The sequence below is a fragment of the Aythya fuligula genome, chromosome 2 (assembly GCF_009819795.1).
Source record: "Aythya fuligula isolate bAytFul2 chromosome 2, bAytFul2.pri, whole genome shotgun sequence".
NCBI classification, from domain to species: domain Eukaryota; kingdom Metazoa; phylum Chordata; class Aves; order Anseriformes; family Anatidae; genus Aythya; species Aythya fuligula.
Window position 1 is genome coordinate 125,380,498 of NC_045560.1, and position 24,667 is coordinate 125,405,164.

At 36.0% G+C, this 24,667-nt stretch overlaps 1 protein-coding gene across 2 annotated transcripts in view; it reads right to left on the reverse strand.

The window, feature by feature from the left end:
* Positions 1-24,667, reverse strand: part of NCOA2 (nuclear receptor coactivator 2) — a 194,038-nt gene that overhangs the window by 166,680 nt on the left and 2,691 nt on the right. For both annotated transcript variants that reach the window (XM_032183173.1, XM_032183174.1), the window contains exon 2: positions 17,433-17,512. The gene's annotated coding sequence lies outside the window, so the exon portion shown is untranslated. The remainder of the gene's footprint in view (positions 1-17,432; positions 17,513-24,667) is intronic.

Sequence of the window (24,667 nt, forward strand, 5' to 3'; positions counted from 1 at the left end):
TTCATCTGCAAAAAATATTAAAGCTGCCAATATAAAGCACACACATGAAAAATTAAGCCTATAAAAATATATAATGAAAGACATCTGGCACAAATGTCAGCCTTTGCATGCTTGTTTTGTCAGCTGTCAAATCAAGATAATATACGATGGTAAAAGGCATGCTGACAGCAACATTCTTAGTATTTTAAAGAACAATCAAAAAATACATGCAGCTGTAAGAAAAATATCTGCATTGCTACCAAACTAACTAAACAGGGCTCATGGTCCTTAGATAAATATTAACACTTGACTCTCAAACAGAAGTCTTTGCAGGACAGGTCCCAAACTATTTCCTCCCCACACAAACCCTTTTGGAAAAGTTACATTGAATTCTAAGCAATTACATATACAATCCTTTATACAGTTATTGTAGGTAAATACTGTTCCTAGGCAGCAAATGGAATAGGGTTGAACAATGCCATCCATTACATACTTTGTCAATAAAAAAGCCTTTTAAGAAAAAAATAAATCTTCCTAATAATTGATTTTATTCCCTGCCCCAGTTATTTTGGTACGTTACACTAATTTAATAAGTGAAAGGCTTCCCCCATGTAGAACAGAAGTTTGAGATACACTTTATACTTGTGCATATGAAACAGTAAAAACGGAAAAAAAAAACAACTTAGGATGTTCCAATTATGGTCCTCCTATAGTCTGCTCAGACCAATAACAAAGAATTAAAAGGAAAATGAAACCATTGTATTAATAGTTTTTTGATCTTAACAAGTTTCTTGATGAAATAATTGAGCAATAATACTACGAGACAGAAAAGAAAATTGACTGAGATGATGCTACATACATACCTCAAGATTTTATATAGTATTACAGTCATCAACTCCTGGAAACCAAGGGAGCAATAGCAATGAGTTACTCATAAAGACTGCAGCCTAGTTTCCTGTTAAATATATAACCATGCTGCAACAAAAACACATTACTTTTAAATAACTATTCCTTAAAAAGCATGCCTGAGTTTTTTCTGCTGTAGTCAGGAAGCTAAATCAGGCTTGCATTCATTCACATAGCAGGCCCGCTCTGCCACTTTACTTTCAGTGCTGAGGAAGGTGAATGAAGTTAGTTTTCCACTGGAAAGGAAAGCAAGTTTACTGATGGTTTTTTTTTTTTTTTTTTTTGGTTTTGTTTTTGGTTCTTTCATCCCTTTGTAAAGCAATTTCTACTTGGTATCATGAAGTTAAAAAGTTTTAGCCTCTCTTACACTGACTCTGCAGTGAGAAAGGGCAGGTGAAAAGAAAGGGATCAAACCAAGACCTCTGGCTAGCACAGATGCTGCAGTAGGCACTGAACTTGATGACTCAGAGCTGACAAACTCCCTGAAACACCCATCAGAGCATCAAAGCTCCTAGGGGACTGACTTCTCTGGGAAAACCTCATTACAGAAAATAAATAAATTATTAGGCATCATTTTGCAAGATACACCAATGCAAAGTCATCCAACCACTGCATTTGGGAATTAAAGAAGCCTAGGTTAAAGCTGGTTTGCAATCGTGCTGAAAAGTCTCCAGGCAAGTAAGATAATGATGTACTTTCAGGTTTTCCTGAAGTATCACCGGACTTATCAGGGGTTTCAGACCTGAACCACATGCTTCTTCTACCTAGTAGAAATCTCTGATAAGCATGAAACTGGACAGTAATACCTTGAATCTGTTGCACTTGTGCATAACGCGTTACGATTCAGAGAACTTTTTCCTCAATGTTTTTATTAAGTAACACTTAAGTAAGCTACACACATAAATCTCCCTGTTTTCTCTCATGCAGATAGGAACAAGGCACATAAGAAAGTTCTCACAGTGATTTACATCTACAATCACTTGCACTAAAAGATATATAAATAAATAATGCCTCCTCTCTCTTTTTGCAGTAAGCTTTTGTTATCACCAAGACTATTAAAATGAAGCTTTCCACATGAGCAGTAGCTCAGTGAAATATCTCTGCCATTTCAAATGCTTTCTGTATAATATCAAATACTGCCAAGATACTTAATCAGATTGATTATCTGAGACTGAAACAAACAACTTGCAGCCCTGACAGCCAAAATCATTATGTTAGAAACGGGGAAGGATAAATGAAGGCCTGTAGTGCCCCACCACCATACAGCACTGTATATTTTCCTCCTGCCTCTACCTTGAAAATCAACAGAGACTTATAAAAAGAAATAATGGATGTTAACAGCGGCATTATCGCTAGCCTACAGGTAAAACAAATGCAAACTACAACTATCAGAAATAACTTTTAGTATAATTAAAGATCTTTTGCAATCTAAATATTCAAGCTGAATTTTTCAATGTATGTAATGCTTTTCATGTTTTCTTTAAATAAAGAGAATTCTACATTTTAAAGACCCATACATATCTCAGAATACTGTATCAGGATCGTGCAAGTAATGACTTCTAACAACAGATTTTAAAACATGTAAAGCAGTGCCTTGATATAAAATATCTTCTGATTTTTAAGATAAGACTGTGTTAAACCTCACAATTCCTCTGCATCAAAAGATGTTTTAATCTCCAGTTAAGAAGCAGAAGAAGTAAGGCACATAAAAATTGAGTTTGACAAACACACCAACACCTCTGCACTTGCCCGACTTGGTGACCTCACCCATCCATAATGGTTCTCACCAATAATGACCTTCTGACACTGAATAAGGGTTGTCAACAGGTACAGTCTTTCTGCCACTAAATATCTACCTGACCATGGATTTTCTTGCAACCTGCAGAAGCACAATTTCTCCAGGGGCAGAGGAAGGAAGTGGCAAGCACACATGCAACCACACAAATGCACATCAACATGTTTTGTCTCAGTCATCATCACATGAGTTTCATTTCCTTCAGAAACCAGACTGAAGCAAGGAGGGTACGGAAGATACATAAATATGCAGCTATCGTACTCCTTTATTCTCACACTTTAAATCTCTCATTCACTTTCTCGATGATTGCTGGTCATCCTTCTTTGTTACATCGCACTGATCATCACAGAGAAGCTTGGGAAACACTTTGGCATCCACGTAATTCTTGTAAAAACACTGGGAAGTGTAATCCTCTCAAAACAAGGATCCTAGGGAACAAGGGAAGCCGTATTTTGGCTCTCTACCAACCATTTTATAGCAAAGGTAATTAGTAAGTTACATACAATTGTAAGTAACACCAGCACAAAATCCAGCTTCCCTCGCCACTTGCTCTGTGCTAACTATGCCAAGATCGTGACAAGCTTACTTAGCATGGTTATTGTTTCCAATTTCAAACCCTTATACTTAATTAACTTTTAGCTCTATATGGTCTATCTTAAAGAGCTAAACAAACTAAAAAAAAAATAAAATACTCCAACCCTATTACCTCACCTTTTCTTCTCTCTACAGCCACAATGCACTAGACACACTTTAGAAAGACTTCGTTTATACTGAACACCTAAGATTTGTTAAGTGTGATACTTCACTTTTGAAATAAGTTATACAGCATATCATACATTCCTGACACTGATCAATCTTTTTATATCAGGAGAGAGTTCAGTATTTCAGAAGCAAAAGTCTGTGACAGAAATCACAAGAGAAAAGAAAACGACGGCAATGAGTTGAGTTTCACGTGCATTAGGTACCTTATTCTATCACCTGACAATTGGAAAGAGCTGACCTTCTGTTGCTTTTTTGGACTGAAAAGCATCAGACATTAGCAACAACTCTTAAAATTTTATATAATACATACTTACACATGTTCATGCGTACATACACACAAATGGAACTCCATGATTCAATTCAAATGTGAAAAGAAAAGCTAAAAAGATTGGGACAGTGATCAGAATTTCAATAGTCCTTTCAAGAAATCAACAGGAAATGATAACTAATGAGAAATTCCAAATATTATTAATACAGGAAAATATGTCCAGCTTTGACAACCAATGTAGTCATGGAATAAACACTTCCATCTTCAGTAGCTGCTAAAACAAACACTCTTTTACAGGCTTTGACAGAGAACAGAATTCATTTCCCCTTTACAGCTGCACTGCTTCAAAGTCAGTTAAACATCAATGTGACAGCCTTACTTGCTAGAGCTTAGACATTTACTGTATTATCTTAGCTGGACATGACCAGAAAGCAGAGACTGAAACAGAAAAGGGGGGAAGAGAGGGAAAAATCAAGTTTGTTTTTCTTAAACACCTTATGAAGTATTTGTCTTACTTGTTGCCAGAGAACTACTCTTCTTATTCACATATTTAAAGGCATTTGAAGTCTTGCTAAATACAAGCATAACACATGTCTGAAGGCAAAATGTTCACTTCAGCAGAGCTTATATACACAGAGAGCATTCAGGCACCAAACTCGCTCTGCAATACAATGTACTTATATAAATGAAACTTAGTAGACTGAGCTATTATCAATAATTACAGATTAGACCATCGTATTTGCAACTAGACATCACCCTACTGATTTCCTCATTAAAATCTAGATACAGTTTTTGCTCTTACCCATGTTTCTGCCACTGACTTTTCTGTACAATCCCTATCTTACAAAATTATGGTGAAGTTTAATATATATTATTTCATACAGAGCACCAAGACAATAATAAGTATTTAATAGTAATCAGGAAGAAGTACTGGCCAGATGTCAAGTCAGCTCTGACAATGCATACAGGCCACTAAATTTACTGCCTTGAATGAAAAATAGACACCAGATAAGTGCAGCAGACATTTACAAAAAGCGGTCTACAGAGTATTTCCTGATATTGTGTAGAAAGCTGGCTGGTCACATGATGATGACTCTGCTTACTTCCAGATGTTTAATTGCAGTAAAGAAAATTCAGAATACATCAATCCACGTTCTTACTACTCATTTCCCATGAAAGCAGTTGTTGTGGCCATCAGAGGAAAATTACATGATCACAAAGAGAAGATGTTTTGTGCATTACTTACCAAAATACAACCCAAACTACTAGTGGAAAATTTGCCAAGTGACTAGTTCTTTCACGGTAAATGATCTCTCAAAACCAGCACTCAGAAAAAATCTGTACCATACAATGACATTTTCCATTAGGACTTACAGCATATTCTTCCTTTTTTATATATGCTATAAGCAAGCTTTTTTTTTTTTTTTTTTGCATATTTTCCTTTATTTTTATTAGTATTTTCTACCTAAATACAGAAGTTGTATGTGAAAGATAGCCTAAATCACCAATTTTCTGTTGAGGGGGTAGGGGGAAAAGGAGGGAGAGGGTGAGAGGGAGCACACAGTAGCTAACGAAGACAAAATGTTGTGACACAAAACAGTCTGCATAAATTATGTTATTAGATGTTATCTTTTTTCCCCCCTTCCCACTATTTGAGCCCTTGCTTTTGGGCCAAGACGAAGTTCTAGAGAAAACTGATGATTTGTGGCCATATAATTTGGCATAACCAGTAAGTTTATACTCAGGAAATCTCCAGATCTCTGTGAATAGGAGTTTGAACTACCTTTCACCTTTTAAAGGGTCACATCAAGGTTAAAGGAATGAAAAATCGAGATGGGCTTCATCTACCAACAATAAAATCACTCTTCACACACGGCCTGATTGGAAGATTTCTCCTTATTTCACAACTCTGATGCGCCAAATTTCATGGCATCCCTGTAGAGTACTCTACAGCTCCAGTTTGTGATGTATTTGAGGTTTCTGCCTGGAACTCGTCTGTGTGAACTCCCACACTCCCCTATTGCAACTGGAGTCAGAAAAGATACTTATGTTTATATTTCCCCTCTAGGAAAAACAGAATAGAAGTGAATTAAGCATTCACTACAAACACAAAAGCTTAAAACAAAAACAACCTGCATCTTTCCAAACAGCTCAAATTAATGACCCCCAGGGCATGCTGCAGAGGCTGTCCCTTTGGCTGGACTTGAGATGATCTGGCTCTGCTTACAGCGGGGAGATAGTGCACTTTGTGTGTTTATACGTGTTTACCTGCTAAGGTGTTAGGGCTTTGGAGTTGTGTTTTTTGTTTGTTGTGTTTTCTATGGGGGTGGGGTGTGGGGGTTGGATTGCTGCTGTTCTCTCCTTACTCCAGCAGCACTATTTTTAGTAACTATCAAACGGGTAACTGCAGTTCCTCTCCTATCAACAGAAAGATATCCAGCTTGAAGTGGCAAAGCAGCCCAGTTCGTACATGCTAGCAATTCTTCAAATAGAAGCTGGTGAGCCAGACCTGGCTTGCTTGTGATGCAACTCACACTTCATTACGTTCACTTTAATGCAGAAGACAGAAGAAGGTGGCTTTGCATTTGAAAACAAGTCTTTGATGGAAATATTGTAAAATAAAAGTGTGATTTCTATCTGTATAATCCTTATAGAACTAATGATACTTATATCTCCCTGTCAGCTACTAGAAAGCACAGAAAAAACTTACATATCCTAAAAAACTTCCCTCCCCACACATGTACAAAAAAAGACTACACAATGTTTCCCCCCCCAAAATCTTACAAAACTTACATTTCAATAGCTAATGCCAACTTCAAAAACATGCCACAACCTATTATTACAAATTGATATAAAATTAACTTTATAAGAACCAATCATCTGTGTTCTCAAAAAAATAAAATACAATCTCAGAAGCAACAATAAGGTAAATCCACATATGCAATTCAAGCAATTCAAAACAAACATGCAAGTCAACTAACGTATAGCTACATTTACTGAAATCAGAAATCTTGGGTGAAATAAAGGAACAAAGTTTGGGACAGAATGGCAATGGAAAATTCTGCAGGAGAGGCTGCGCTTAGCAGTACTGGAGTTGAGTCTATGAGACTCATCTCAAAATTCACATCAAAAAAATCCTCTGATATTTCTCAATATATGCAATGTGTGTTGCACAGCTTGTACCCATTCCATAATCCTGAAGAAATACTAAGTGCGGTTAAAATGATTTATTCCACTGAGCTTTTTATTGTATTAATTTATACCCTATGACATCACCAAGCATACATGTTTAAAACTTCAATTTAATTTGTAAGACAGAAAAATACATAACCTGCTAAAATATAAGTAGGCATGTTATATGGCTTTTAAAGGTGAACTGCTGCTGAAAAAAATAACAGCAATATACACAGAATATCCAACACAGATCAAAAAGTAAAATTCCATATTGATTCCATTATTAACTGAAATCCTGCCCTCAAATTCAGGTTAGTTTTAACTGCTAAAAATGCCCTTTATACGTGACACAGAACAAAACATAGGAGTTCTGAAAGTTTATTTTAAAGGCTTTGGGCAGGCTAAACATTACATGCATGAACTTGCAAAACATTCAAGCTGCTTCTTTGTCTACTTGTAAAAAGCAGAACTTCTCCCCTGTGTTCCCGTCATGTGAATTTAATAATCAATTTTGTTATGGAAAAAAATAACGATTCCTCTTGTTGGGGGCATAAAACATGTATGCAAACAAGAGAAGCTGAAAAGACAAACTTGCCCATGCATAAATAATGCTGAAGACAAAAGAGACACTAAAACCCTAAGCCAATCACCCTCTTAGGTAAATAAGATATTTTCCCCTTATCTCTCAATGATATTAATTCCCAATGATATATTTGATCATAACTAAAAAGATAAATAAAATTGCAGCTTTCAACCTTAAGGTAGATCTTAAAAATACGACCCATTCATATAATTCCTTAGTCATCAGGTGACATTCCTAATTTAAAACAACCAATTCCCCCATGTGGCTCCATTATAAGGTGATAGCAAGCACCTCTTGTAATTTAAAGACATCCCATTTTCCTTGAGGTTAACCAGACAGCAAATCAAATAATCCCACAGAGGATTCAGAGAAAGCTTGACCCATTACTGAAGTGTTAAATTAGAATTTCAAAGAGTAACTCCATCATCACCATTCACAGAGATAGCTTCATGTTTCACAGAGGAAGAATTAAAAACTAAGTCAATATTCAGTTTTATCTCCTAACATAAGCAGACAAAAATATTGTAAACTCAAAATAATTTAAGTTGATTTTGTTTAATAAAATAGCAAAAGGCCATTGCTTCAACAGCAGTTCTTACAATTTCAATAGTAAATCACAACACATGTAAATAGTAGACATTTTATTTATATGAGGAAATGAAAAACAAATATTTTTATTTAGGCCACAATGAACTTGCACATTCTGCATATGGAGAAAATAATATGGATTGAGCCCATTTTACTATAAGAAAGTGAAGAGGTGACACTTCACCTCAAGCTCAGTGAGTTCTTCAGAGAAGATCTCGTTAACCTGACACTGAAGAGTAAATTCCCAGCTTTCTAGCATGTGTCCAGGGAATAATGCCATTCCTGCTGTTACCCATACACCATAATTCCCAGGGGCATGAGTATCACAAAATTTCCATCACAGAACCCATTCAAGGATGAATGGAAGACCCCATATTCTACAAATGTTTCCAGCTACCTTATCCACATCTGTTGATTAACCAAAAAAAGAGTTGATCAAAGTTCAAAAACATTTTCATAGCTGATACTTGACTTGAATTAAAGATAAAATAAAAAGTTAACTATTCAATGCAATAAACAGAATAACAGATGCTTCACACAAAGAGCCCATAACCAGTATGGCATGAGGATGGCTAAAGTTATCTGATATCCTGAACAAAGCAGCAAGACAGAATGAAAAACTGGTAATACAATCAGTACAAATTACAATATAGAAACAAACATGCAAACAAATGTTCAACTATTAAAATATTAATAAAAAAACATGTGTTGCTCTAGGTATGCACTCACATAAAACCATGTTGCATTAATTCATTTTCTCCACTGCTCCACAAGATGTTGTCCATACAAGTAAGCTCCCTGTTACTGACTTCCTTCCCTGTCAGCAGTAAGCAAAATCAGTTAAAAAACAGAAATATATTTTCTATACACTCAGCTCATGCCCCTTTTTTCTTCAGAAAAATTTTCAATTACCCAAATCCAATGTTTTACCCAACATTGGATTTTACATTTTCATCTTCCATGTATTAGTAGTTAGCTCAGTCTTTATGTAAGTCACCCTTATTTCCCCTTCTTAGATTGGAGGAGAAAAAAAAGCATGCCTCCTTCCATGAGAAAATTCTATGGTTAGGGATGCTACCTTTCTTTCACAGCTATTTTGATATAACTGAAATAATTTACATAAGTGTAACAGAACAGAACACAGATGACTATGAAAATTTTACCACAAACACTATAGTTACTACATCAGACAGTCCCAAAGTCACATCAACACTATGCCATATGATGGAATACAGTCTCTTCAACCATAATACAAAATAATCACTTAATCTTTTAAATTTTTAAGATTGTATTTTTACCTTTGAGAAACATGCTGTACACAGTTCACATTTTCACTTCTCATTTTCTCTAATGCTAAGAGATATAAAAATGTTGCATTTTTATCTTTTCAGGTTTTCAAGAATTCATCAGTTTTACCTGGCAAAAATCCTTCACACTCACCTAATCAAAGAATTTGGAAAAAAAAGGTGGCATAAATTTTCCTGTGGTCCTTATTTTCTATTTTATCTTTATAGTCAAATGTATCCATTTACTTATGGACAAATATCTCTCTGACATGAGGAACAGAGCTGTGCCTAGAATGGATTTCTCATTTTAGCCCCTGAACAGGAAAATGAAAGAAGAAAACAACACATTTTAAACTGTTTCAAGTTGCACGAATTCTCAATTCATCAGTAAAAATGCCCTTGTTTCAGAAAGCTTACTTCATGTCAAAGTAGGGTAAGCCATCTCAAAGCATTAATAGCAACCACAAGGGGATTTAATTGCTAAATATATCTGTAAATGTATACCTTAGCTTCCTTTGCAGTACCTTGCCTGAGAAGACAACCTGATAGGTAGCATATAAATAAATTAAATAAATGGAAGTGGGAAAGCGAAGAAACTTCTATCCTTTACTGCAAGGCATACACAGCAGGCAGGGTGCTCCAAGTTGAAATCCAGTTCTTCAACAATGTATTTAAGCAACAGTAAAAAGCAAAATTGTTTCAGAGGCAGAGACAGAAAGCTCCAACCAATAAAATATTCAGAAGCCCGAAGGGGGTGCAATCTCCCAGGAGGCCATAGACCCAAATGGGAATCAGGAGCATCATGCCTCTATCTTGTTGTGTGCTCAAAACAAGGAGGCACGCAGCAGTTTGCCCTCCCACCTCTCCCCCTTCGGCAACCCAGGATGAGCACAGCCCTGCACCCGTGCCTGTCAGTGCCTATGTGTGCACACAGGCACAGGACAGGGCTCTCAGCCCCTGCAGCCTCACCAGATAACATGGGTTGCACCAGGAGCCATCTCCCATGGCTGCAAAACATGGGCAGCTGGCCAGAGCCCGGCATGCTGCAACTGGACAGGGGAGCAGCACCTGGGGAACAGGGCCAGACCTCGGGAAGCAGATGGACCATCCGCCTCCCCTCAAAGCAGAGCACAGTCTGTGTCAGATAGACAGATCAATAAATACACACACAAACACTCCAACTCCTATTAGAGTGTCACATGGATCAAGTGGTCGTGGTCCATGGCATCCCTCCTCCTACATTGCTGCCTGGGGGCTTTGGCCAGACAAACAAGCATGGGCTATCCCAAAGTGTTACCATGCTGTATCAGAAGATGACATGCAAAACACCTCTCCAGGAAGCCAGGGGCAGAAGGAAACATCTCAGAAATGGACTAAAGAAGCAGATAAGAGGAAAACTAAGTAGGAAGCAAGTTTGTAAACTGACGTTACTGGAATCAAGTTTATCATCAGCAGGCTGCTATGTTTCTTTTCTTTCTGTATTTTAAATAGTACCCACAACACCTAAAACAGGACCAAAGCACCGTATATGTGATTCTAGGCTGATATTCAGAAATAAATTAGTACTATACAGGTTTGCTGTACACACAGCATATCTGACACTAATCAATGAAAGCAGAAAATTAACAGAACATAATTCATTTGACAATTCATGCTGTAGCACATTACCTGTGGTGTACAATAGTGGTGGTAGCACACTTGGTGTGTGACAGCAGCAGAATAGCATGGGCTGTTTCATATAAAATGGCCTATTGTGTTGGTTTTTTTCCTCCCCTTTTCTGTATTTGTGTCACGTATGTTGTAAGTATGGCAATCATAAGTGTTATACAATAGACTCACATGTATTGATCCCCTAGATATTTTGCTGCAGATCAGGAGCTGCAAACTTGAATAACAACAAAAGAGCAGGCTCATAGAGAATGCAAGACCAGAATCACAGTCATGGATGAGGAATATTTTAAACACTGGTAGTCATGCATGAAACTTCATGTATCATCAGACACACACAGAACTTATTCCCCTGTAGGATATATTCAGGAAGTTACATACCACAATTCCTGACAGGAAAAGTTTTTTCATGACTCTCTTCAGCTGTACTGTGCAATACAAATAGAGCTAAGCAGGATTTGTCAAGAGAAGCCAAGCAAAAAAAAGTCTGAAAACTGGAAGGCCATAAAAATTAACCCAAGTGAAATTTAATACATGTTGGCCACCTACCTTCAGAGAAATATAGATGTTTCAATCCCATTTTAAAATACTACTAACTTTGCCACCACACAGTAGAGTTAGAGTCAAGCTTACATCCTGGACAAAAAAATAAAAATGAAGACATCTCACTCTTTTATGACTGTGAAATAGGTGCCTAGAGATTGAAGGACAAAGGAACCCAAAGCAAAAATGGATCTTCAGTTCAACGGGTTACTTGTAATGATGATTCAAAGTTTACATGAAAATATCAGAATATAAGCAAAAGAAAAATATACTGGAAGTACACAAATAGAAACATTTTAACTCAGTATGACATTACTGCAGTCTCCCTCAAGGATGAACTGATTTGTGATACCCACTATAAAACTAACTCTCTTCTCAATTCTAATTTTAAATGTTCCTAGATTGCCTATTGCTGTCACTTTGAAAGATATGGAGCTTGGTGTATACTGAACACTTTAGTTTATTGAACTGGGACTACTGAAGGAACAAAAGCACAGATAATGAAAAAGAGGAAGAATCTGGATCATAAGTTACTAGACACACATACTAAAATCTGATCGCTATGTAGCCAGGTAACCACAAATGGCTGTCCTTTCTGAGGAAGGAAAATATTCAAATACCTTTTCTCTTTCCAGATTGTTAAGATAAGGTTTCTTGTCTATGCATAGTTTAAGAGATATTTCTAAACCAACTTAATATTAAACTTAAAATCTTTAACTTATCTGAGACTGTATTTTTCAACATCCAAAGTTTATTTAAAAATTACAATTTCTTGCCAATCCAGTTAATATAAAGGTAAATTAATCAGAGAGAAACACTGTGCCACACTTTATATTAACCAGCTGCAAATTTGCTTACTATTCTTGTCACATAAGTCTTCAGACTTTAACATCCCAGCATTGTGGCATGATAAAAACTCATCAACTTTAATGTACAGAAATATCCATGAACCTCAAATTATTGTACTATAATGCTGTCAAATAAACAGACTACTGGAATTCAATTTCCAGAAAGCCAAGGCAAAATCTACTGGCCTTAATCCGAAATACCAGTGTCATTTTCAAGCCCTGTATTTAATTAATACTATTTGCTGTCAAGAGCTGAGCTGGGTAAATATTTCACTCTTCCCAATTCAGGGGCTAAAGGCAGGCCCAGAGGAAAATTTGCCCGAGTAAATGCATCTCATCTTCTTTGATGATGCAAGTGCTCAGTTGTCCTGTTCTTGACCCCTTTAGAATTCCCAGGCTCCAATACCACTGGTACAATGTCATCAATCTATATTTAAAATATATATTGATTTTCCACAGACAATAATGACAGCTATTCCTTCTGCAAATGCACATATAGTATACCTTTGCCCACAGAAAAACGTTCCTATCAAGGTAAGAAATGAAAAAATCTTACTAAAGCCCATTACTAAGTCAAAACCAATATTTAAGAAGTGAATAAAATCAAGTTAGAAATCTCATTTCCTAAATATTTTTTATATAACTCACTGAAACTGAAATGTTAGAAATAATCTTCCTGGATATAGCTAGAAAAGGCAAATTTCAATCAATTGAATGATAGTGTTTTCAACAGTCTTTGATATATGAAGTTTGGTTCTATCAGTTCAGTAAGAAGTTCATTGACAGAGAACTCCATTTCAGTCCATTCACAGTAATTAATGAGTTTTACATATTTAAGGACAGTTCAGTCCAGACCTGCAATGAATTTGGATGTTGTGGCCTCAAAACTATTAAAGTAGTTTTAATCTGCTTTCATTGTTAACAAATCTAGATCTGCTAGTTGCAAGGATGATGAGATTTCCCTCTAACTCTGTTTTCATTAATTTTAAAGGAAATGGAATATAGTATATTTGTGTAAATTTCAACTCTCCCACACAATAAAAACCAAGGATTTCCATAATCTCCCATTTGTAATTCAAGGAAGGAAATAATAATAATAATATATGGGTCAATTTAATAAATCTTAATAGATGCTCATTTCTCTACCTCTGTGGAACATTTTCACTGTACCACCCACACAGAAAGTTTGCTCTCAGATTAGCAGTATCGTTTTAACCCTGACTGCATTAAATTCACTATAATCAAGCATCTACTTTTATAGGCATCTTTATAGGCAATTCATGTTAACTGTCGCTACTGAACAGGAGTGACTGAAAACAGAAAAATCTGATCATATTTCATGCAAAACAGAGCTCCTCAGTTTTGAGGTCTAAGAAATGTGACCACATTCTCTTTATTTAGCACTAACCAATTCAAACTAGGTTAAAACTGCCTCAGATTCCTCTTCAAATGAGATGACCTAAGTCAGAAAAAAAATATGACCATCTTGTGATCAATAACTGTTTTACTTCAAGTATTTCCAAAATACAGACTCTATAGGAGTTAAGGTGTAGTGAACTCACTCCTGAGCTTTTGGTGGGCTCCATCCCAGCACAACTTTGCATTTTGATAGAAGTGATCTTTTTTATTTATATTTACACTACACATACACTTTTATTTATATTTCATACATGGAACCTATTGTAATCTTTCCTCACATGCATCTTCAAACTAACAGTGAACACTCTTAAAACTGGCTTCAACATAAGGTACTTTTATTTTCAGTCTTACACTGTGTTTTCTGACAGCACTCCCTTCACACATAGGCATATTAGGAGGACACAGTCAAAAAATGGGACATCTGTCAGAATTTTATCTATGACTGCTGTGAGCAACAACGAGTACTACAACTCATAACAAACAGATGAATATTTTCTATGCATCACACTTGACACTAACTACAACACAAATGCCAATGAAATCACTACAAAGTTGGATTGAAACAGACTCTCATCAAGAGTGACAGAAAAGTGAGATTCCTCTACTCTGCATTTTTTATTTTTTTCCCTGTGAAACATTCACTGCAAAAGAAATAATTTCAAGCAGAAAGAAAAGGCAAAAGAGACAGAGGATGTTTTCTGACTGAAAACCTTTAAATTAGGAACTAAGGTTAGCATTTTTATCTTGGTGGTTTGTTTAAAAACTGAAGTCTGAGTATCTCTAACTGCACACCCTTCTGGTAGGGCACAGCAGCTATCTTGTATGACCCTAACCACCAGATTTCCAAGGGTGTAGTCACAAGTTCTAGCATTTACATTATTTCTATATGCTTATGTATATATACACTCTAAAGCCGTTGAACCAGTCCAGGTCTCAAACTCTCATGCGCTACATTATATTCAGAATATATCCACCCAGTATTGAGCAGTAGTTTCACTTGCTGCAAAGCTTACTGCAGTGGCAGAGAGGCTGAATGCACGCAGTCGTTTTACAGTCCCACAACACACAGTCAAACACAACATTTATTCCACAGGCAGCTCATATCAAAAACTGAGGACAGAATTTCTTAAGAGATTCAAGCTGGTATATCTTTTCACAGAATCACAGAGTTGTAGAGGTTGCAAGAGACCTGAAGAGATTGAGTCCAACCCTCCTGCCAAAGCAGGTTCCCTAGAGCAGCCTGCCCAGGTAGGTGTCCAGACAGGCCTTAAATATCTCCAGAGAAGGAAACTCTGCAATCTCCCTGGGCAGCCAGTTCCAGTGCTCCGTCACCATGAAGTTCTTTCACATGTTGATGTGGAACCTCCTGTGATCCATTTTTTGGCCTCATCCTGTCCCCACAAGCCACTGGAAAGAGGTTGGCCAAATCCCTCTGTTCCCCACACTTAAGATACTTGTAAACATTTTCTAAGTTCAGACATTAATAGTTAATATAATTTCTCTGATATTGCACCGGAGAATGTGAAACTCTGAATAAATAAAAAAGGACTGAAATCCCAGGAATTCAGAAGTCAGTGTTAACACTTCCAAGGATTCAAAGGAACCAAAGTGTGAAGCTATTCCGTATCTTATGCGATTCCCTTTCCCTTAGCTATCATGTGAACATGTGGGTAACTATCCATTTTAGAACATTAGGATATTATTTTTGGAGAGCTGCCTCTCTATTTCCAGGTTCATCCTTGGCTTCAAATCCTCTAATGGATTTTTCTTTTTTTTAAACTGTTTTCTTCCTCACTGTTATAACCACAGGCTTCATATATAAATATTTACCTCTTAGTTGCTCACATTAAAAGCTTTGAGCTTTTCATAAACAGCAACTATGTTTTATTTAGTATCTGCAAAGGTACCATATTACTTTCTGTCTCTGTAACAACTAAACGAATTTGGAATTTTAGTGCAGAACTTAGCAGCACTAAGCAAAGAAAGTTTTTTTTTCCCCACTCACATTAATTAATTAGGAAAAAAGGCAATTATATGCAAATTGCTTTTTATTTGAATATTTACCTTTTTCAGTCTTAACCTAATGCATTCTCTGTTTGATAGAAAATTGCAATCAAGACAACTGAAATGAAAACAAACATGCTATCAAATTGACAACAAAATTTCATGTTCTCTATGGGGAATGTTGGCAGTGACATTTTTCTTTCTTCATTATTCATACCTAACTCATTCTATTATGAGTCTTTTATTCACTAGAAAAAGAAAAATCAACTTATTTTGAGATTCTTACTTTCCGTTTAAGAAATTAATTTAAATGATCACAAAAATAACTTATTATTGAGAAAATCTGCATGTACACAGTACGATCATTATGCATCTCAAGTAGTGTAAATAAGTAATATAGTGTAAGCAATAAGTGTAACTAAGTGATAAATAACATCTACATGGCACAACATTTTCAAGTTAATATATAAACAAACTATTCAACCAGTATTATGAAGTCTATTGAATGCAATGAACTGCAAATTCTTATTATTAGAACAGCCAAGGAAAAAGGCAGAAAAACAGAAGCACTGAAAAGCTTCTTAAATCTCATTTCAGTTTAAAGAAAAGCATTGTTACTTTGAAAAAAAAAAAAATCAATGTAATTAACAAAAGAGGAAATGATACTTGACGTAGACATACATAATTTTACCCATAAATGGCTGGCATTGTATAAACAGCTATGCCCCAAAAAAACCCAAACCCTTCTTAGTTGGCTCACTCCCCACCTCTATATTTAGTGTGCAAGCCTCAAAAATACATATTTCTGACCTTAATAAGTCACTCTATGTGTTAAAAGACAACATTTATTCATGAGTACCCTGAAAAGGTTCTCACATAAAATCTCAAATGCGTATTTGTAAAAGATTTATACCAAGTGAGTGTATTGATATATTAAACATACCTAAAATAAAAACACAGCATTTATATTCTACTTTCTTTCACTGCAGTACCAAACTATTATTAGTCTGCATTTAAACAATCCACAGGGGTCCTGTTTTCTAATTCTCAGTGGTATTATCCCTTCTTGTGAGCAGAGTTAAACAGGCACAGCACTGCCTGATGGAGCCATCAGACAGTAATTCTTGAGCAACAAGCAGTTTAAGTCATCAGTGTCATTATACCTATTTCAGCCCTCAATTTAAGTAATTTATTAGTGCAGATAGTTGGATGGAAAAGCTTGTATTACTTCATACTCAACCTTCACAGAAAGACAGACCATAATCAGCACATAGGAAAAACACCAGTTCCTTCATTAAAGAATGAAGTATCAAACAAACTTCATGTGCAGGAGCATCACATATTTATCCCCTTCAGCCTTAGCAGAACAGAGTCCCGTTCCTGGTCCTGGAGCTAAAGCAAGGTCCCTGCTTTCATAACCAGTTCAAGCATAATTGTTGAAAGTGTCTAAAATGTTCGTATTTCCTCTGACTGTAATATCACACATTACTTAAAACCAGGGTTTGTTCTGCTGTATCCACACAATCACTTTAAGATGTCTCACATCAAATTCCTCAGAAAAGGAGATAAAACTGTAAGGTGGTCTAATTAAACATGAGGGAGAACTCACCAAGACACAGCAAGGCAGGCAGGGAGTTCTAGAGGCTGTGTGTGTGAAGGACCCCAATACTCAGATGCATCTCAGATATGCTGTGAACAAAATTGAGAAAAAGATTAGTGTTTTTTTTGTGTTTTTTTTTTTTTGTTGTTGTTGTTTGTTTGTTTTTTTTTAGACAGGCGAAGAAAAATTAAAATACAATGGCTAGCACATCTCACTTTTAAGCATAACATCATGAGGGAAACATTATGCGTGTTGCAGAACATTATCTCTTTTTCCAGACACAACAATGTCCTTATAGTCGCACAATCACTCCAGGCACACAGCTTCCTCTTTACCTGCTACCTCCTGCAAATTTGCAGTGATAGTAACTAGGATGTTTAAATTAATTTACATGGTATGTAGTCCTTGTTTTCACAAAAGAATCTGTGGGAACTCTCTGCAAAAGTGCTTGGTTCCTTTTTTGGTTGACTGCTTGGCTGGCTGACTTTGTAACATATGAGTTTCAAATCTCTAAAAAGGAGAAACTGGTGTTTTTTACAAAATGCTTCTCAAACATTATTAAAAATTGTACGTGTAGAAGCATGTTTCTTCTCCACTTACAAGACCTCTGACTTGAATGATGAGTATTGGTGGACAAACTAAAAAACAACCAAAATCAACCAACCAGCAAACAACAACAAATATCTCTTCATTAGTACAGAACTTAAGATACCAGAAGAGCAGAAGACAAGCATCACAAAGCAATGTACATTTCTTCAGAAAAGAAGAACAGGTAGGTAATAGTAACATGACACCGTCCATAAAAATATTATACCTGGACTCCTGTTTGTAAAAGCCAGACAAGTACTTTATGTCAAATATATCCAAGCAAGCTACCAAAAAGTTTTCTAACTTGTCTTTCTCAGCAGAACATAAAGAAAATGAAAGATAAGCTATGATATAACAAAATAATAACAACAACAAAACAGTAACAAAAAGCACTAATTATGCCTCAAGAAAAGTGGGATTTCTAGACAACTATATGATTCCTGTCAATATCGCCATCTCACAAAAAATCTTCTTCAAATAAAATCTGCTGATTTTTTTCTAGTTCAGACAGGATATCGCTACAGTAACAGGTTATTCAGAGGACCCACTAAGAAAAGAAGTGTTTTCGTATAAAATACATACACAGAAGATCTGAAAACATTACTGTCTCAGGAATGCCTAAGAATTATACAAGGTCTACAAAACTTTTTTTTTTTTTTTAATTTTTATTTTGGTTTTGCAGTTTGCCCTCATTCATGCAAAACATGGTTATGTCTTGGGGTAAAATAAGTAAAATACCAGATCATTTGGCACTTTAGCAGGAATTACAAATTTTGCCAGACACCTGCAGTTCAGAGGGATTCAGTAGGAGAAGCCACTACCCAAGCAGATGATGAGGCATAGCCACTGGGTGCCCTTCAGGCCAAAGGCAGAGAGCAAGGGCTTCAGCTCCAGCCATGGTGGTATGGCCCTTTGCCATAGGATTGCAATAATAACAAGAGTGTCTGTGCAGACAGAATTGTTTTCCATTCATCTCCCAACTCCAGAAGGGCTGAATCCTCCTCCTCATGACCATCTTTTCAGCTGCTGCACACCAGCAAAGGAGGATGGGCACTACTCAAGTACCATCTTGTCTCTCAACCACGAGTATGGCTGGTGTTTTCCTCCTGCTAGTTTATTTTGGGGTCCTCATCTCCTGATCTATGTGGCCTTCCAATATCACTGCTCAGAGTCTGCACATGAGTAACATGATTCCCAATGACTCCTCTACAGCTCACTGGGCACAGTGCCACAATGATGAAAGATCAGCAAAATTTGTCATTTCCATTTATTTATGTTTCCTATTTGTATAACATTTTAAATAACAACGATAGGGCTGACTGAAAACCAAGACAATACATGACAGTTTCATAGGTTAAATACTATCTTTAAAATACTACTAATAAAGTCTTTCTTTTTAAGTAAGTCTTAAATTGTACATAAACCGGTGACAAGCTTCATGTATCCAAACACATGGTATATTCCAGATTTATACTTCTAATTAAACTAGATTATCAGTGAGGAAAACTGATAAACGCTGCACACTGAAGTTACCTATTATTCCTTGTTTTCCTTTCTCAAGGAAATAAAAAGTTTCTGAAATAAAAAGTGAAAGCAACCCTGGAACAAGGCATTGCTAGTACCTATTCCCCTGCAAATCACACCCACAAGAATCAGAAGGTTCTTGGGATGCCCCTGAAAACTGAAGAGAAACTACCCTTGCACAAAGCCAGCTTTCACAGTAATATACCTTTATTGGTGGTGCTCAAAGACCTATATGTAGGCCTTTTTCTGAGGCCTATATGATGAAAGAGCCTCTGCCCTAAACAGTGCACAAATTATGACTTACATTTATGATATAAAAATCATAAAAATGATTTAAATTATGATATAAACATGGAATATATCATAGTAACTATTCTGCACACTTGTAGCTTTCCAACACCACCATTCAATCTTCCATAGACTGGAGTGTGAAAGAAAACTTTAAAAAGGCAAACATAATAACTAAGTGCAACTGATAAGGCCCAAAATAACATCCCATGACTTCAAACCACTTCACATATTTATTTTCCATTCTTTCACAATAATTTATTTTCTACAGTGCAAACAGACATCTGTATTGTAGCTACCTGTAGCAGTGTAAGATATGTTACCTTCTTGCCCCATAAAGACTACATTGTGAAGAGAACAAAATATCAACACTACAAGCTACGGTTTAGCTAAAAATAAGGGAGCGCAAGACAACCACTTTCAGACATACATGCAATAGACCTTTATTTAATACATACAAGCTTAGTGAATATATTTTTTTTGATCACATACAGTCTTCAGATTCCCTCACTCCTATGCTAAGGAATGGTCTTTAAAGTAACATTATTGTCTGTTAACGCTAATTTCATGCAAAACCGTAGCAAAACATTCCATGGCCTCACTAGTAATGCAGTATCTTTGTATCAAAGCTGTGATCCTTAAAAAGGAAAGCTTTAAACTATGTTACTAGAGCTGCATTTTAGAGCCAGTAAAGTATCAACAGGTTGACTTAAAAATAAATAAATAAATAAATAAAATAAAGGCAACAAGTATCCTAGTTCTACTAAAACGAAATCACATAATCCTGGTTTTAAATTCAGATTTCTTCAAAAAAAATATAAGTATGCAGACTTGACTTGAAGAAGTATTCTTCTTGAAACTGCAATTGAAATTAGATAATGCAACTTAAATTAGATAAAGTAAATAATGTATTCACCTGTATAAGCTCACAATCTTTCTACTCAAAGAAACTCTTCTAAGAAATTGCTAGGAAAGGAAGAGGACATCACTCGTTTCTCTGGAGACCAAGGTACAAATTTGTGTAAGGGCAGCAAGTGAAATTAGTTGAAGATAATTGCATTTATTTCTGGGAATAACCTCAGTGGTTGGTCTGCAAGCCCTGACATCACTTTAGAAACAGTAAAGGATGGAAACTGAAGAGCTGCCTGGCAAACTCAAAACAGGGTGGAAGGAGCGTAATGGAAAGTAATCTGCACTGTAAACCAGGTGATGTCTGAACTCTCACTTGCACAGGTATGAAAAGCATATGACCTTGACTTTTTTTTTTTTTAAATTTGATTCTGTCACACAGATATGCAATGAATTTGTAAGTTTATAAACTACCTGCAATAAAAGTGTCAGTATACACTATCAAATTTATTCATAGGCAGAACTTCCTCCTTCCTCATAAAGTTTTCTTTTTAAATGCAATTTAGTACTTCCTACATAATCTGTGAGGTACAAATAAGTGACAAACTACATTGTTTTTAATTGGAGTAATTTTCTTCAAAATCCATTTGTAAGGCTCATTAGAGATCAATACTGACAGCAATGAAAAACTAAATCTGTTCACACACAGATGAATTACCACATGGACAGAATAGGATTCCATAATAATTCTGACCTAACAAGTAAAATGTTATTTCACTTTCCATCCCCATTCTTCAATCCCAGACTTTTCCACTGAGGCAGCCAATAAAGCAGCCAATTGTGATATGTCCACTATAAATCCTACCAAAGAGCAACAATATGTCTTACATAGCTCACTAAAAAAGCATCAAAATAGCAACACTCAGTCATCACTACATCAGATATATGATCTCACTATATCCAAGGATCCCCCCTCCCCCCCCCCCATAGAAGCTCACGTGACCTGTACTACCTGAGATTTATGGATAAATCAACATTTTTGGTAAATATCTTTAATTTGTCCCTGCCCTTTCATTAATACATTAATGCTTCCCATATATTTTGCTAAAATAGTCCATGTTATATTATCCTTTCTAAATAAGAAGTAACTTCAGGTTAAAAAAAAAAAAAAAAAAAAGGAAAAATGTAAATTAGGATTTGCAGAGAGGGCACTGCATCTTACCTGTAAAAAGCAGAGGAATATTACAAAAAGGCTCCTGAAAAATCTAATCATAGCGCACTCACTGAAAGAGTGAGATTTACTATCAGTCGTAGCTGTGAAAATGAGAGCAAAGAAAGAATAATATATGCCAGTAACTGTATTAATGGGAGATTGTTATGGAAGCCATTTAAGGAAATGCAAGGCTTGGAATGGTATAATGATGCAGCTGCAGAAGAAAAAAAAAAGTGTGTATTGTTAATGTGTTGTTGTATAGCTTTAGACATTTAAATTAATGAACTAATTTCAAACTTCAAAAAGCCAAGCACCCCAGTGACCATACACTTTCTGTAGGAATTGTGCCTGTATTATTTCCATAAAACTAAGTAAAATTTCTATTGCACTTAACTTGAATAACATTTTATTTCCATAGAACAAGATTGAAAAATCATAAATATTAACAAAATGTAATGCAGTGAATCCACCACATTCAAGACGTATTTTTTGAGCTATTCATCAACCCAAAGTAATTTTATAAAGCAGCAAAAGTATTCTAAATGCTCAGGAGAGGAAACACTGTTCTAGGTAATAAGTAAATGTAGGACTGAGCAGAAGAAAATGAATTTCTTCCACTCAGTATTAACATGAATTTACATAATGAAAAAAAAAAAAAAAAACTATTTCTGAATACTCACATCACTACACTGACAAAATTGGTTTGTTTTGGATTTTTTGTTTGTTTGCTTAAGCCCTTATTTAAAAATACACCATGATGATTTGTGGTGTTGTTTTTTGTTTGTTTGTTTTAGCTTGGATTTTTATTTTATTTTTAAATGCTGCACCCTAAATTGATTGAACTACACAAGCTGTCATTTTCCATGTCCCATTTCTACTTGGTATATTTTGAAGAGGCTAAGCTACTGAATCATTAAAAATAGGGAGTGTTTGCATAATGCAAATACTGCTGACAAACTATTAGCCTCAGAACCAGTAAGCTGCTTTAGTAATATGTAACCACTGATGTAACATTACAAATTATTCTAACTACTCGAAGTTACCATTTCACCTATATGCACGCCTGTTCAAACTGCAACTCCAACACAGAGCAGGATTCCTTGTGTTTCATGTCTCCCCTGAAATCTTAAAAATATTATCAAAATGCTATCTATAACAAATATGTGAAGCGCACGTTATCTAAGCTCAATTACCCTGACGGGTAAAAGTCAAAGAATACTTCTGTAAGGTTTAAATTCCCAGGAGAAGAAAAGCTCAGCTCCTGTCTGCAAGCACACAATGGAATCACAGCTGACGATGCACATCTTTTTCTGGATGTCTCCATATGCTCAGGAGGGTTCCCCCCCCCCAGTCCCTCCCTGTTTCTCCCTCTCCGCCTCCCTTGCTCTCAGCATTACATTGACAGATTTGTCTTTATCTGCCACCAGGAGCATGAGAATGTTTTAACAACTAACACAAATAAAGTAGTGCACTGAACTTCACCTTATTTAAAAATAAAAATAAGGGATCCTGCCAGAGTAGCCATCTGTAACTAAATTAGCTAATAGTAGAAAGCGAGTGCATGAATGGATGCTGTAATATAGCTTCTACAAAGTAAATATCAACATTACTCTGTCCTTAGCTTAAAATGCTAAGTCACACACCAGGGTCTATACCGTGCAACAACACATCTCACCTTTGGCCTCAGAAGCCAGAAGCCAAACACAGAAATAAAAGAATACTGAACGTTTTAATGTAGGTAAGAATTCTGAAGAAAACGCATGAATTCATTAAATACTTTATACGTACTTGAATACAAATTGCATTGTTTAGAGAGGCTAAGCACAGCAAACATACAAAAAATGAATGTGGCAGAAACAGCATTAGCTCAGCATTGCCTTTCTTCAGTGCACAATCTATTAGTACTGAGCAGACAAAGAGAGTTACATTTATACTTGAATTTGGCACCAGTCTCACGCTCAGCTTTTTCTCTTCAATGGGCTGACAGCATCCTCAAGGCTTTAAGTATCACAAGCCTCTGCAATTTCCACAATTCCCATTTCAGGTGCTACCAAAACTCAGGCTCAATGTTGATCCCCAGATTTTGCCAATAAGACAGTGACATCAGCAACAAAGGGAAGGGCCAGAAGACTGTGGGTATTGTAGTAGCAGCTGTCTTTCCCAATGACTTTGTTCTTCCTGCTGAAAAAACCTGTGCTCTCTGCAGATGGACTAGCTCTTACTCTCTTTCAACGATGGAGGGAAGTGTTGAACATCAACACTTTCATTCTCATGACAGAGCCTTGCAGACTTACAGTGAGCAAGCTGTAACCTAAAGGATTATAAAAACACAATTATTCTTAAATAATTAATCTTGACTTCATGGCTCCAGTTTAATACAATACACTACTTCCTATGTGAACAAATCCCTAATATTTTCCCATTTTTGTCCAAGGGGAACAATCTTTGAACATTTTCACTCTCAAATGATGTAGCTATGGTTTAAGAGCTTAAAACTGATTTGTTTTATTCCAACAGTATCATTCTTGATAGAAATAATGTATTCCTTCCTCAAATGTCTTGAGTTTCAAATATAGCACTGACACCACCAGGACACACAAAGAGGAACATAAGAGCTACACATCTTGCAAAAAAGCATCTTCAGAAACTACAGAGATACTCATGAAGTATCAATGTAGTATACGGATCCTTTTGCTAGTAAAGAGCACAAGCTTGAGAAAATATGAAGTTGAGAAACCTTCAGCTTTTATGCAAAATGAAAGAAGCTGCTGGCTGAAAAAAA